This window comes from Octopus sinensis, linkage group LG7 (assembly GCF_006345805.1).
Source record: "Octopus sinensis linkage group LG7, ASM634580v1, whole genome shotgun sequence".
NCBI lineage: Eukaryota > Metazoa > Mollusca > Cephalopoda > Octopoda > Octopodidae > Octopus > Octopus sinensis.
The window spans coordinates 18739025-18755069 of record NC_043003.1 but is presented as its reverse complement, the minus strand read 5'-3'; the positions used below and the strand labels follow the sequence as shown (position 1 = coordinate 18755069).

General features: G+C 34.5%; 1 protein-coding gene across 8 annotated transcripts in view; it reads left to right on the top strand.

Annotated features, from left to right (window-relative positions):
- LOC115214180 (liprin-alpha-1) overlaps window positions 1-16045 on the top strand; it is a 368483-nt gene that overhangs the window by 113041 nt on the left and 239397 nt on the right. The window lies entirely within an intron of this gene.

The following is a 16045-nucleotide window of genomic DNA, read 5'->3' as shown; positions in this document are numbered from 1 at the left end:
CAACCAGTTCCATCTTTTCTGTTTTTCTCTGTTGTAGGATAACATCACTTAGTAAAAATAATCTTTTATTCTTGATTCAATATAGTGCTGTAACAAGAGGTCATGATTCTCTGGTTAAGTGACCAAACTTAGTTTGCGACCATTTGGTTTTAGGTTCAGTTCCAGTATGTGGCATCTCGGCAAGTGTCTTCTACCTTAGTCCTGGGCCAACTAATGCCTTGTGGGTGAATTTGGTTGACAAAACTGTGTGGAGGTCTATCATATACATACATACATACATGCATGCATGTGTGTATGTGTATTTGTCACCTGCAGCCACATGAAAACTAGTGTTGGTTTGTTTACATTCCTATAACTCAGCACTTTGGGAAAGGAGATTGATCATTAGTGAAATTATAATCCTCATTGTTGATTGTTGATCATATAGTAATTGGGTTATTATATAGAAATGTTTGTAAAATCATTGAGTAGCACTGGGAAATGTGATTAATTGATAATTTAATTTTGAGTGCCGACTGCATAGTTTAGCAGTAAGATGTTGGATAGTGCAGTCCTGCATATCTCTGTAAAGATGTGATGGTCATGGTTAGAGTATTTTTGATCATAGCAGCATTCAATCAGTGTTGAGCTGAGGCTAAAACAGTGGCAAGACCACCAGAGAAAGCTATTCATTCTTCTTCTAGTATATGTTTATCTGTTACAAGAAATATACAATATTTTTATATTTGTTAGATGGGGAATTCATATTATGTATACTTTTTATATTAGTTGGAGTTGTGTTCTCATCTTGATTGTTGCTTTCTCTATGTTTCAGCTGTTGTACATGCCAACCTTCTTAGGGTGTCTTGTGTTGAACTTAGTTGTTGTATTGGAATTTCAAACTTAACCCTTTATTCGATCCACGAGGGTACAATGTTCTCATTTTGCTCTCTGCGTCTCGTGACATGTTTTGCTTCAGTTGATTTCTGTGAATTACCTTAGTTCCTGATCTGGGATTGAACCCAGAACCCCCTAGGTGATTGCACTGCATTGACCAATGTCTTTATCTACTACAAAACACAGAGAGCAGCATGAGAATTGTGTACCTCCTTGGCAATCAAATAAAGGGTTAAGTTTAAAATTCCAATACAACAACCAAGTTCAACATATGACACCTGAAGAAGGCTGGAGCATACAACAGCCAAAATGTAGTGAAAACAACAGTCAAGATGCACTAATCTGACTAATATAAACAGTATACATACTACAAGAAATATAATTACTAATTACATTGGCTAATAAATCAAACAAGTTCTTATAAGCAATAAATGACTTAATACTCTTTTACCTGGCTATTATTCAGTGGGAAAAATTACACAATAGCAACAGTAATAATCTGATTAAACAGTAACTAGTAACAACAACAAAAATGAGGATTAGATTCATAATGTTGACTATAGAAGCCAGATTGTTGCTGCTATTGTTTGGTTGAAGATGGCAAGCTGGTGGAACTATTAATATGCTAGACAAAGTGTTTATTGGTATTTTGTCCATCTTTACATTCTGAACTCAAATTCTGCTGAAATTGGTTTTGCATTACATCATTTTGGAGTCAATGAAATAAGTACCTGTCAAGTTCTAGGGTTGATATAATCAATTCCCCACTACCCTAAAAAAACTGCTGGCCCTGTGCTGAAATTTGAAACCATCATTATTGTTTAGTTGTCTATCAGGTCATCTTGGTGTATTATTGTTATCATAATCACATAATGTGTGACTGATATATAGTTCAATTTCTGAAGTGATATTCTCTACTTTTTTTTTTAAATGGCTGGGGCAGTGTAAGAAATTATATTTTAATTGTGTAAGTCTGTGCTTTTTAATTCACTAGTAACTGCTTTCCATGCGTAAATTTGTCTCAACCATCTCTTTGGCACCAGATACACTCCTAAGTTAGTACTCCCAGAGTTGATGCTCATCTTTAGTATAAAGTATTCTGGAAATGAATTACTCCTCTCTGGATGGGAAGATAACAGGTCACCTTTTGCTTGACTAGAACTGAACCCAGTACTGCAAGTTTGATGATTCACTTGTTAATTTCACTGTGTGGCTACTGCAAACTGCAGTGAACTATATCACTTGATCATTAAGAGTTAATCATCTCAGACACCATGTAGTATTGGTAATACAATGTGTATTGCCAGCCCCTCTGATAAACCTGTTTACTTATTCAATCCTCTATGATTCACCTATGATTTTTTAGATTAGTGGAAGATGTTTTTTATATATGACTGTGAGGCAAAATAGAAATCTCAAGCCAAAGAAATTTCAGTTTTATCCTCAGAAAAATATTGCATGCAACACCAGTGACTCTATAAATGGTTCTGTGTTCTGGCTAAACACTAGTAATGTTTGAATTTACGAATCTACATTGAAGTTACAATCTTCATGAATATTGCAGCTACATTAGGCTGGTAATTGCGTCTCTATTAACATACTTAGCCTGGCAATTTGTTGGATGGAAGTTATTTGCACATTTCTGGAATCAACATAAACAAATTTGATAGAACATAAAAATTAAATGTTGAAATATTTAGGACACTTAACTCCCTCTGTGTCTTTCATCTTTCCTGTCAAGTAGCTATAAAATATTCAACGGAAATTTATTGATAAACTCTAATTTGTAAATTTAACTGGGCACATGTAGATATGTTTGCATGCATAACTGATTCTTTTGACACTTGTACACATATGTCTTGAAGTATTTATTCAGATGGCGGCATGTCTATTTGGTTAAGTTTGTTTTACAATCATGAGGTTCCAAGTTCAATACTAGCCTTTGGTCGATCACTGCTTTATGAGTATTTTTTTTTCGTGTATGTGTATATGTGTTCATGCTTTTGTTTGTGGTTATGTTATGAACTTTTATGTCCTGTTACTTAGCAGTTAGAAATCGATAAGTTCTCATCTAAAATACAGTATTATTGACTAAACCCTTTAAAGCAGTTCTCTTGCAGGCATGAGTAAAGGAATAAAATAATATAAATGGTAAGCATTGTGGGTTAGAGATGGGTTCTTGGCAAGAAAAGCCAGTGAAACAGTTTTGATTCTTGGTTGTTGGGGTTTCAAAATTTTCTTGAGAATGCTGTGGGTTTTGAAATTCATTTTTGCTCTCTTATAATGTCACTAAGGTTAACCATTCTTCAACAGATTCTTCTGATTTCACATAGTAATCAGAAAGCAAAACCTTCGATTCTTAACTGTATTTAGTTGAACCAGTGTGTAAAAACACATCCCCAAATTTCAGGCCTTGTGCCTATATTATTAAGGTGGTGAACTGGCTGAATTATGAGTATGCCAGACAAAATGCTTAGTGACATTTTACTTGTCTTTATGTTCCACCAAAGTCAACTTTGCCTTTTATCCTTTCAGGATTGATGAAATAAATACCAGTTGAGCACTGGAGTTGATGTAATTGACTAAGCCCCTCCTTAAAATTTCAGGCTTTGTGCCTATAGAAGAAAGGATTATTATTATTATTTTAGTTCTTTGCATTAGTTGTAATAAATTTCTTATCAGAAGTAATTTTATTCATTTGGATTTGAGAATTCATTCAATATTCTCTAAAAAGTGAGTTAAATGTGTGCTAAATTGCTTAATTAGCGACAATTGATAGAAAAAATAAAAGAAAAATGGGATTAATTTTCTACTTTGATCTTTGATATAAATAACATTAAATTAAAGATTAAAATAAAAGTGATAATTTTTTTTTTCTCACTGTCAAGCAAAGTTCTCGATAAAAAGAGTTTGCCACCCAATTTCAGATTTCATTGGAAGCAATTTGAAATCACATTAATTACACATTAAACACATACCATTAAAAAAGATACCAATGCCATAAACTCCTATTTCACTTACGATGCAAATCACACATTTTGTGTTGAGGTGATTATCATACTCAGCTTGCATATATATATTTATATATATATAATGTGTGTGTGTGTGTAGGGAGAGAGAGAGAGAGAGAGTTTCCTAACCTCATAATTATGGGTTCAGGCCTGCCAAAGCCTTGTGACTGGATTTGGTTAGCAGCAATTGAAAGAAAGGTGGCGAGCTGACAGAAACGTTAGCACACTGAGTGAAATGCTTAGTGGTATTTCGTCTGCTGCTACGTTATGAGTTCAAATTCCGCTGAGGTCGACTTTGCCTTTCACCCTTTCGTGGTTGATTAAATAAGTACCAGTTACGCACTGGGGTTGATATAATCGACTTAATCCGTTTGTCTGTCCTTGTTTGTCCTCTCTGTGTTTAGCCCCTTGTGGGTAGTAAAGAAATAGGTATTTCGTCTGTCTTTACGTTCTGAGTTCAAATTCCGCCGAGGACAACTTTGCCTTTCATCCTTTTGAGGTCGATAAATTAAGTACCAGTTACACACTGGGCTCGATGTAATCAACTTAATCCCTTCATCTGTCCTTGTTTGTGCCCTCTATGTTTAGTCCCTTGTGGGCAATAAAGAAATAAGAAATTGAAAAAACCCTGTTGTGTGTGTGTGTGTGTGTGCGCGCGTGTGCGTGCGTGATCTTGACATTGTGATGGTTGTAAATGAGTGTCACTGTCGTATAAGTAGTTTCATTCATTTTCAGTAACCTGTGAGTACACGTCTGGCCTTAAGGAGATATCACCTTACTTGGAAACAGGTAAAGGTTGGTGACAGGAAGGGCATCTGGGTGGTGAAAATCTGCCTCGGTAACTTTTGTCCCCTGCTCTTTGCATGGAAAGTGGACACTGAATAATGTATAAACTAATACTATTTAGTGAAGTTAAATTCTTACAGAACAAGACATTGAGTAGTCTGGCTTCTTCGTAGTCTGGTGTCTGTCTGACATTTATGTCCTTGTATTAATCTTAGATTCAAATATGCACCTGTTGTCTCCATTTCAACAGTCTCATTTAGAATTAGCCAACTGTCTGCAAATATTCTGGACTACCCCCACCTCTCTGTTTTGTTCAGTGTGTCTTGCTTTCTTGTTTTCATTTCTTTCTAGCTTCATTTCTCTTTACTTTCTGTGTGTTATGTCACAGATGTGGCTGCGTGGGTAAGAAGCTTGCTTCCCAAGCGTGTGGTCTTGGGTTCAGTCCCACTGTGTGGCACTCTCGGCAAGTGTGTCCTCTTATAGTCTCGGGGTGCCCAAGGCCTTGTGAGTTGATTTGTTAGAAGCTTAAAGAAGCTTTTTGTATGTTTGTTTGTGTCTCTGAGAGTGTTATGAGAGGGGGGGGGGAGAGAGTGTGTGCACACGTCACTGTCTAGACATCATGTGGTGATTATAAATGAGAATCGTCATCAGCCAAGTGATGTCGTTTATTTTCAGTTTTCTGTAAGAACATGTCTAACTATGTGCTTAGAAACTGGTGAGGGTTGGCAACAAATTCCACCTGACCCTTGCAAGCATGGAACAGTGGACATTAAACAATATCTCGTTTTCTTCTCTTTCCTTTCTATCTCTTTCCTCTCACCCTTTCTCTTGTTTTACCTCTGTTCCCCATTATCATTCTCTCACCCCCCTTTTCTGCTGGAAAATCCCTAGATAAAGATTTTAATTTTTAAAGAAAAATTACTTTTAATGTTGTTTTCAAGTTTTTATGGATCTTTCATTTAAATATTTATCAAAAACAGTAATGTCAGATATTTGCATTTTGTCATTACACACACACACACACACACACACACACACACCACACACACACACACACACACACACACATGAACGCCATGAACATATATTTTAAGTAGCTTTTATCAAAATTAAATGTATAATTAAATATCTTTTAGTAATTTCCTTTTTTTGTTGGTGCAGGTTAATTACAATTTTTAATAATTCTGTCTCTGTAATTAAGTATGATAAAGCCAATTGCCAAGCAAAATGAGCTGATTTTAGCAAATTTTAATCTTTTTTTTTTCTTTTGTACTTTGTGGGAAAATCAAGTTGTAGATGTTTATACAGAACGATTGCCAGGTTTTATATAGAAGAAAATGTCTTATCTAAGTATACAGGAGTTCCAGCTCTTATCAGTTTTATCTAGGGTGGTGAATTGGCAGAGCTGTTGGTGCATCAGAATGCCTTGTGGTATTTGTTCCAGTTCTCTGTACTCTTGAGATGAAATCATGTTTGAGGTCAACTTTTCCTTTCATCCTGTCATTATTCATTGAAGTCAATATAAGAATCTATACCAGTCCAGAGTGGTGGATTATCTTGTTTCAGTCATTAGATTGTGGCCAAGCTGGGGCACTGAAGAATTTTAGTCAAACAAATCAACCCCAGTACTTATTCTTGAAGCCTGGTACTTATTTTACCAGCCCCTTTTGTTGAACCACTAAGTTTATGGGGATATAAAACACACCAACCTGTTTGTCAAGCAGTACTGGGACATGCACGTGTGCGTGTGCACACATACACACACAATGGGCTTCTTTTAGTTTCCATCCACCAAATTCACTCCCAGGGCTTTAGTCGACCCAAGTCTATAGTGGAAGGCACTTGGCCAAGGTGCCACACAGTGGGACTGAACTTGGAGGCATGTGGCTGGGAAGCAAACTTCTTACCACACAGCCACACCTAAGAATATCAAATTGGATGTCTGCACTTTGTTCTGGTTCTTTGCATTCTGAGTTCAAATCCTGCCAAGGCCTACTCAGATTGTAGAATTGATAATCCATGATTTGGTTTAAACACCATCACCTGGCACCTTGTGTGTCTTTGGTGGAGTTCAGACATTCAGGTTAAGTTTCTGGTTTGAGCATACCTTCTTTTCTCTCTTATACTAGTCTTGGAGGCTGTGTAACAGGCTATGGGTTCCACCTCCTCTCTCCTGACTATGAGATAAGAAGAAAAAAAAAACAAACAAAAAGCTATTTTCCACCACTTTTATCTTTATACTTTTGTTCTCAGTTTCTAGCAAATATTGTTGCTTTTTGTATTTGGCTGTTTTTGTCACTTCTATAAAGAAAACAGTTATACTGAATGTAGAACTCTAGACCTCTACCACCACCACACAGACACACTCACATAAAAACAACTTGATTATATTAGCTGAAGTTTATTTTATCTTAAGATATAAATTGCCATTTTCCCTCTCTGACACAAGTGCAAATGAAATTATGTTTCAGGTTTAAAAAAATTTTTTTATCACTAATTACGTAGATGCTACAACCAAAGAATATCAATTCTACAATCTGAGTAGGCCTTGGCAGGATTTGAACACAGAATGCAAAGAACCAGAACAAGGTGCAGACATACAAAAATCTCAAATATCATTCTTTTAGTTACTCAATCTTCCTATTTAAAACTACAATGCTCAAGAACCCGTTTCTTTCTCCCTTACATTTTTCCTATGGGCACCGACCCCATAGAACTCAACAGTCTGATTATACAAAGACTATGTGTACTGCTGCATATCCTTGCTCTAAGTAATTAAAAATTAAAAAACACAAACAAACAAGTAATCATTAAGCATATTGATATTTTCAGACCATAAATATCATTTGATATTTTACGTTCATGAAAAGAAAAAAGAGAAAGAGAAAAAAAAAATTCATAATAATAATAATATTCAGATTAAAAATGTAAAATGCTTTGTCCAGTTGTGATCAGATATTAGCATTGTATTTTCAATAGAGTTGGAATAGAACAAAATAGAAACAGTCCTTTTCTTTAGCTCACGTACCATTCACAACATGGCTGCTGGATAATCTTGACCTTTGGGATAAGTGTAGGTAGGACATTAGCATTTCACAAACGACTTGAATACATTATTTTAATAGTTCTAATTGTAATTAAATACTTGTGAATCGAACCCCTTGATGTTGTTAAAAATTGCCCTGTGATTTAGGTTAGTTCAATAACATATTGTGAAATTGCTGTAAACATTTTCATGGAAACTACTGATATGTCATCTGTACTTTTCTTGTGATTCTTATTTTTTCCTCTCTTCTCAAATTTTGCTGAACGTGGTTCTTAACTGAGGTAGTGTTAGCATACAAAGGGGCACTTGACTGTTAAGGAGGGGCTATGGGAAGACGTGGGTATTTTAGAAGGGTCAACATTTTTCTTTGAAATAAAATATTTCAACTGGAGCCGAAGCCAGTGCCGCCTTGACTGGCTTCCATAAAATGCACCAATCCGACCGTGACCGATGCCAGCCTCGCCTGGCACCAGTGCAGGTGGCACGTAAAAAGCACCCACTACACTCACGGAGTGGTTGGCGTTACGAAGGGCATCCAGCTGTAGAAACTTTGCTAGATAAGACCGGAGCCTGGTGCAGCCTTCTGGCTTCCCAGATCCCCGGTCGAACTGTCCAACCCATGCTAGCATGGAGAACGGACGTTAAACGATGATGATGATGATGATACAATAGTTATACTCTGTATAAATTTTTGAAAAAAAAAAAAAAATCTTTGTCAGGATTAAAATACAAGAAAGGCATTGCATTATCAGTGAGCAGAAGCATGACTAGTAATGCTTGAACACTCCACTATAATTTCATTATGTCAATCCTCACCTTCTTTAGTATTTTCATAAAAGTTTAATGCAGTGGGGCATAAATCCATATAAATATCTGGAGGGAGCCACATGCTGATTGGAATCTGTTAAGAAAATATAGGTAATAACCAGTATACAAAATTAGCTTCTGTTTGATTAAAATAATTAGTTTTTATTTATTTTTTTTTCTTATATAAAACATATGGAGGGAACATTTGTTAAATTCCTCTCGGTTACAGTAAGCCCTGAGCATCAAACGACTTGGGTACCACCTCTCTAAATACAGAATTTAGGGTTGGTTTCTTTGCTAGCTGTAATCAATCATTTATTCTTTGGCTGATGATTATCATCTCTTTCTTAAGTTTTAGCAGGTTATACAGTGTAAAACATGTGTGTGTGAGTGAGAACTTGCTAATCTTGACTCACTTCGGTCATAATCGTAGGTGTAGCTATATTCAGTTGTAACTTGACAGATCATATCTGTAACCAAGGAGCAAGTATGCACTTTACTTTCTTTGTTATTATATCATTACTGTAGGTTGGTTTTATCTTCAGGCAGCATTATTTCTTTAGGAAAGATGATATTCGCTATAGAAGTACTTATTGGTTGCTAGCCATATTTTGTAAATTCTTCACATAGAAACATTTTTTACATATCTAATGACTTTGTTTCTAATAATCTCTAACCAAAACAACTGATAATCATTAAGTTTCTCTAATACATTTGGCTTATTGTATCTCCATTGTCTTCATTTTACTAATTGATTTGTCTAATAGACAGTCGTTATTATAACTGATGACCTAATTGTACACAAGTCTTTTGATTTGTTTTTACTTACATATATTTTTTTATAGTGCTTTTGAAAGAGGACAAACCCATAGCCTGTTTGTTAGAGAAATGTTTCGAATCATGTCATTTTTGTTCACATTTGAAATTTTTACAATTGTGAAAATTATTTTCCATTTTTCATGTAATTGCTATTTTACATGCAAGCAATAAATATCAGCCAATTCTTTTAATTAATTCTATTGGTTTTCAAATCTAAGATTATTTCTTCAAAATACATTTTTCTGCAGTGATTTACAGCTATTCTGTTTATCATTGTTATATTACCATTAAGAATATAGTTGCATATGTTTAACTCTTCACCATTTAAATTGAACATATGAGGCCCAAATATTCTACCTGTTTTATGTTCAAACTGGCAAACCGAGCCTCTCAGATCTGTCTTACAATGTCATTCTAAAAATAAGCTCTCACATCATTGTCTTTAAAGTTTCAAGATAATGTATGATTAATAAGCATCATATTAGACAGTAATCTGAGTGCTGAAAACTTATAAAATTTTACCTTCTTTACACAATGCTTTTGTGAGGAACAGTTGTTGCAAGCTTTATACTGACTATTTCAACAATTAGGTCTATGAGAAACCTACAGTGAAATGATAGATGCTCATATCTTAGAGACAGAGTTTCTATGTTTCGGGATTTTTTAGATGCTATAATTCATTAGAAAAAAAAAAAACTTTGTCTAAAGATCTAACTTGTTTAGCTTAGGTCAGTTCTGACTGAGCAAACTGAGGAGGGAAGATATTCCAGCTCATATCATCTTGTCCTCAATTCAAAAATATGTTGGGTTCCATTATCTAACATGATCTTACTTTCTAAGGCAAAAGGTAGTGATTTGAGGAAGCTTTGGCTTCTATTTTAGTAAGTGATGCTACTATGTCTCAACTTTCTAAGGTAGTGGGGAGTAATATGTGGAAGCTTCTTTGACTATTTTTTTTAGTAGGTCAGCTCAAACTACTTTGCAGCTACTCCCTTGTTAGAACAGTCATGTATAATACATGATTATTGTATTTTTCTTTCTTTTTTAAGTAGTTAAATGTGAAATTAGGGGTTATATACAACTTAGTTACTGGGCAATTGGAATGAAGTTGCCATATATTGTGTGTGTGTGTGAGTGTGCGCGCGCGTGCTTCTGTGCCCCCACCCTCCAAGAAACAATGTTGATGACTGTCATAATTTGGTGGTTCAGCAAACGAGACTGATAAAATAAATACTTGACTTAAATATAAAGCTAATATAACTCTTTACTTATATATATATATATATATATATATATATATATATGTGAAAACAAAACAAAAAATCCCCAGACCTTATTGTCAATTAGATTCCCTTTCAGGAAAGCCTAATGCTTCTGACATTGTTATATTCTTGTGTTTGTGGGGAGGGGAACCTTGATATGATTGTGATATTTTTTTTATATACAGGTTATTACATCTCTTTTTTTGTTTTGCTTTTTGCCATTTACCATCTCTTCATATCATGTTATATTGATAAATTATGTAACCTGAAAAGTTGATGGTTGCTGTTCTTGTTGTTATTTATTTATTTATCTATTTTTCCTGGGCAGTTAGTTGCGGCATCGGAATCAATTGCATACATTATAGAGTAGTTACTTTAAACACTACATGCAATAATTAGCTGTTTACACGTACTAAATTATGTAGAGCCACAATTAGTATTGTTACATCCTTATCCCATACTCTTTCCAAATCACATGGATACGTGATACTGGCTCGTATTCCTGGTTCCCATAGCATTTAAGCTAATGTGAGACCGATCCATTGTAGACAGCTTTTTCCAGGAGTTCTTGGGCATGCAATCCCACAGTGTCGCTGCAACTTAACATTCGAGCTATTTACATCTAAGTGGACTCAACTGTTGATCATGGCCACAAAATGCAGCATTACTGACGAGCTGCTGTAATTTATCTAATTGACATCCGTGTTGACTTGTGTGTAATGTGTGTGTGTAATGTGTGTGTGTAATGTGTGTGTGTGTGTGTGCATATGTAAAACATTGCTTTAATAATATACGTTCATTAATCCATGCATGCCTGGCAAGAAATGGATGCATGAATCAATGCACATGCACACACCCATTCATTCTTTGCTGGTTTCTGTAATTTTTTTTTTTTTTGGAAGCCTGGTACTTACTCTATTGGATCTCTTTTGCTGAACTGCTAAGTTACAGGGATGTAAACACACCAACACCAGCTGTCAAACAGTGGTATGTGACTAACAGACACAAACATGTGTGTATGTGACAGGTTTCTTTCAGTTTCTGTCTACCAAATCCACCCACCCACAAAGCTTTGGTCGGCTAGAGGCTATGGTGGAAGACACTTGCCCATGGTACTATGTAACAAGACTGAACCTGGAACAATGTGGTTGAGCTAACAAAAGTAAAGATAAAAAAAACGTGGAGAGGCATTTATAGATATGTTATACAAATAAGCATATAGATATATAATTATGCAGAAAGGAAGCCGGTAATATTTGCTATTCCTTAAACCTCTGGATATCTATATATTTGAGAAGGACTACCATGGACTATCTTTCTGCTTAATTATACATGTCTAACTTATTTATAAATGCTTCGATGCTGCTTGTCCACCTACAGACACACACACACACACACACGGTAATAATATACTACAAAAATATTGAATCTTATTAATAATAAAACACAAACTTGTTAAATTGCAGACAAGATGCTAGTGCTCAATGTGATTTATGAATTCGGCTGTAAACCTCACAACAGCAACTGATAATGTTGGTCATACAAGTAATGACAGCCTCCTGTCACCTCACCACCATACACTTACAAAGAGCAATTGTAATGCACTTATTACACAGCATAGGAAAACATTAGTGGATAACAACTAGATGTTTTGTGATGGAAATAATGTTCATAACACAGCCAACAAAATGCTATGGTATGTGGAGATCATAGGCAACATGCAATGTTCACAAACCAAAATAAACAACACTTGACTATGGACTTAAATCTAACAAAATATAAATTCTAATCATTTTGTCCACACAAATTATCTTAGACCTGCCTACTTAAAAGAGGCAGCAACAGTCACTAATATCACTTTATCCTGAAGATGAGACTATGAAAGTCTTAGAAACATTGATGATTAATTTAGGAATTTTACTGTTTTCATGATATTGACAGCTGTGACATATATTTACATTGTGAAATTGAAACAGTTAAACAATTTCAGAAAATCATTTCAAGCAATACCTGTGAAATATATGTTATCTAATTAATATTTTTTTTAATGAAAATAAGATTTGTTTCTTTTACTTGCAAAACTAAAAGGAAATATTCATATATATATATGAGCGAGGTCGTTGCCAGTGCCGCTGGACTGGCTCCTGTGCAGGTGGCATGTAAAAAACACCACTTGAGTGTGGCCGTTGCCAGTACTGCCTGACTGGCCCTCATGCTGGTGGCATGTAAAAGTACCAACTACACTCTCGGAGTTTTTGGTGTTAGAAAGGGTATCCAGCTGTAGAAACTCTGCCAGATCAGATTGGAGCCTGGTGTGGCCATCTGGTTTGCCAGTCCTCAGTCAAATCGTCCAACCCGTGCTAGCATGGAAAGCGGACGTTAAACGATGATGATTTTTATATATATATATATATATGTTCAGGTTACTAGGAAAGATCCAGAGGAACAGTTACAATGTAGTCAAATGTCACATAAGTGCCTAAGAAATTAGTAATCACACTTGTGTGGGTGATAATTCTAAGGAGAAATGAGATGTGTTTTGGAGAACATAAGGATAATGGAAAATGGAGATAAATACACGAGATGTTAATATCTATAGATATGGTTCAAATATACAGAAAACAAAAGATAGAGACAGGTGAGGGAACAATAAACAGATGCTTAGAAACTATTCATATTACCAGAATTTCCAACTCAAATCAAAAAGAACACACCACTCCAAATCTTAGTTACAGTACCAGTATGAATGGAGTTAGGGATGGTTAGTTTGTATTGGTGTTGTTATATAATGCATATAATAATGATGTTAAACCAAGTAGGAATATTTTCAATGCATTTAATATGCAGGTTTCAGATAATTGTGCAAAAGATAAAATGGGAATTTCGTTTCTAAGGCAAAATTTCGAAGAGATGAAATTCACTTTTTATCTTTTGTGTAATTATCTGAAATGTACATATTAAATGCATTCAAAATATCATTATTTGGTTTGACTTCAGTAATTTATATGTCTGTCTGTCTATATATATATAAGTTGTACTCTGCAATTTATATCGCTAGCCACTTCACATTCTTTATTTTCTCTCCTTGTTTCTTTCTGTGGAAGAGCATAGGCTCGAAACGTTAAAGACTTTTTCACTTCCTGAGTGTTATACTAATATACCTGTCTTTGTCAGTTTTTTATTTTGTGAATCCCCCCCTCTCTCTTTCTACACATACACATACACACACACACACAGAGTCTAGTTTAAAATGATGAGCTATTGATTGAGTGGAATAGGTATTGGAAATAGATTTTGTTAACATGGCTTTCTTTTAGCTGTAGACTTTGGTTCTTGGTACGAGTAGTTTGTTATATGTCTTTGAGCCTGAGCAAACTAAGGAATTGATTTTTCTTGTCATATGTTACATAACCAATCAGCAGAATAAAACAAGTAAAGGCATCTAAGATATCTGATATTAAAACATATACTGAAAGGGGTTAATGAAGCCATATGACTTAGAGCTGTGTCTTTAAACATCCAATGTAAAGATCGTGAAACTTATGTTCATACATGTATGTCTTCTTTCCAACTTTGATATTTTATCAACAGAATTACACCTAAATATATATTTATTTTCCTTTAAAAGCTAGATATTGATAAATTGAATGGATCACGAGCGAATTGTAAATATTGGGTTGGTTTTATTTTGTTTGTTTTTGTAAATGTATTTCAAAGCTAGTTAAGATACTAAGTTGTAAGACTTCATTTATCGGTGCTTAGTGTAAAAGGTTTTATGTGATTCTAATGAAGTATACGATATTGTGGTATTGATAGCCATGTACAACACCTAGTTTAGTTAGCATCTGTGAGTGAACATAAGCTTTGAAATGTCATTTCAACAGCAGAGGATCTTCAAATGCATATATTAAAATTTCTGTGCCTAAATTGCATGTTCTTTTCTTTAGCACCAAAGTAATATTATTTTATGGTTCTAATTTTCCGCCTGACTAAATGGTTAAGCTTGTTTGCACATGTGCAGTGTATTCTATTTGGTTCAGTCAAACAAGCAAGTCTTGATAATGAAGTAGCTAAATTCCTGTCTCAGAACATCTGCTCTGAGAACATGTGTGCATCTGTAGATTTTGCTCAAATTATTCTAGCATGTAAAAGCTTAAGAGCGAATGATAATTACTAAATTAGGTAAGATGGCTTAAGTTTCTTGTCCTAGAATATCGTGCCGGCACTTCCTGTGAAATGCAAAATCTTAATTGAAAGTGAGGACTCTTATTCACTTGATTAATGCTTTCATTGTTTTCTTCTAGTGTACCTTGGTTGTCATTAGCTATAAGTTCATTTTATATTAGCCATTTTATATCCTAGCTTGATCATCACAAATCTGCTTCTATCTCCTAGCATCCTATCTTGTGCATCACAAATCTGCCTTCTGTCTCTTAGCATCCTATCTTGTGCATTCATTGGTTTCGCTGTCCAAATATCTGTTGGCTCTGATATTGTTTAGGCCTATGTCAGCCTAATCATGTACACCTATAGCTATGATCCTTCTATTTTCCTTTCATGCGTAGTGTATCTAGGATTATTTTATCCAATGTCTTTCCATTTTAAAGATGCTATTATGTGATTTATGTAAGATTTAGTTATTTCTAGCAGATAAAGCAACTTATAAGAGATACCTGCATTTGTAAAACGAATACCTACTTCAGCATAATAGATTTAAATGTGAAATGCTTCAGTTTTTGTGTGTAGGTCAATGAAGAGTAAAATAGCACTATAAAAGGATTTCTTCCCTTGATAATGTTAGTTTAACCTTCATCACATAATGGTATTTGTCTCATACCAGTAGGCAAGGAGTCTCTTTTCCCAGTTTTAAATTCATAAAATATTTTTTAAATTCTGCTACCATCCTAATATTTCTAGAAACAGCTGTTATGTTCAACATTTTATAAATGAATCTATGCTCATTCCAAATTTTCTTACATGAAGTAAACTGATTTTCTTGTGTGTTTTAAAAGATGTTACTTAATGGTATGTGTATGGTAAGGGCACATCTGTGCGAGCTGGAGATATATATATATATATATATATATGTGTGTGTGTATAGATATATATATGTGTATATATATATATAGATAGATAGATAAGAGAGAGAGAGAGAGAGAGTGTGTGTGTATGCATGCATGCACACTTTTACTGCCAGTATATTTATATTGATATAAATATATTAATTGTATTAATTGAAAAATCATATTAGATGTAATTAACCTAATGGAACTTTTATTGGTTGTTTTGATATAATTTTTCGTTCTTATTTTTGCTTCATTAAAACAGATAGGAGAAAATTATAGAAATAATTTAGTATTGTTTATCAACATTCTCCTCTTATATTGTCAATGTTTGTTTCTTTTGTGGTAATGTTTTCTATAAAACAGTTTTCCTCT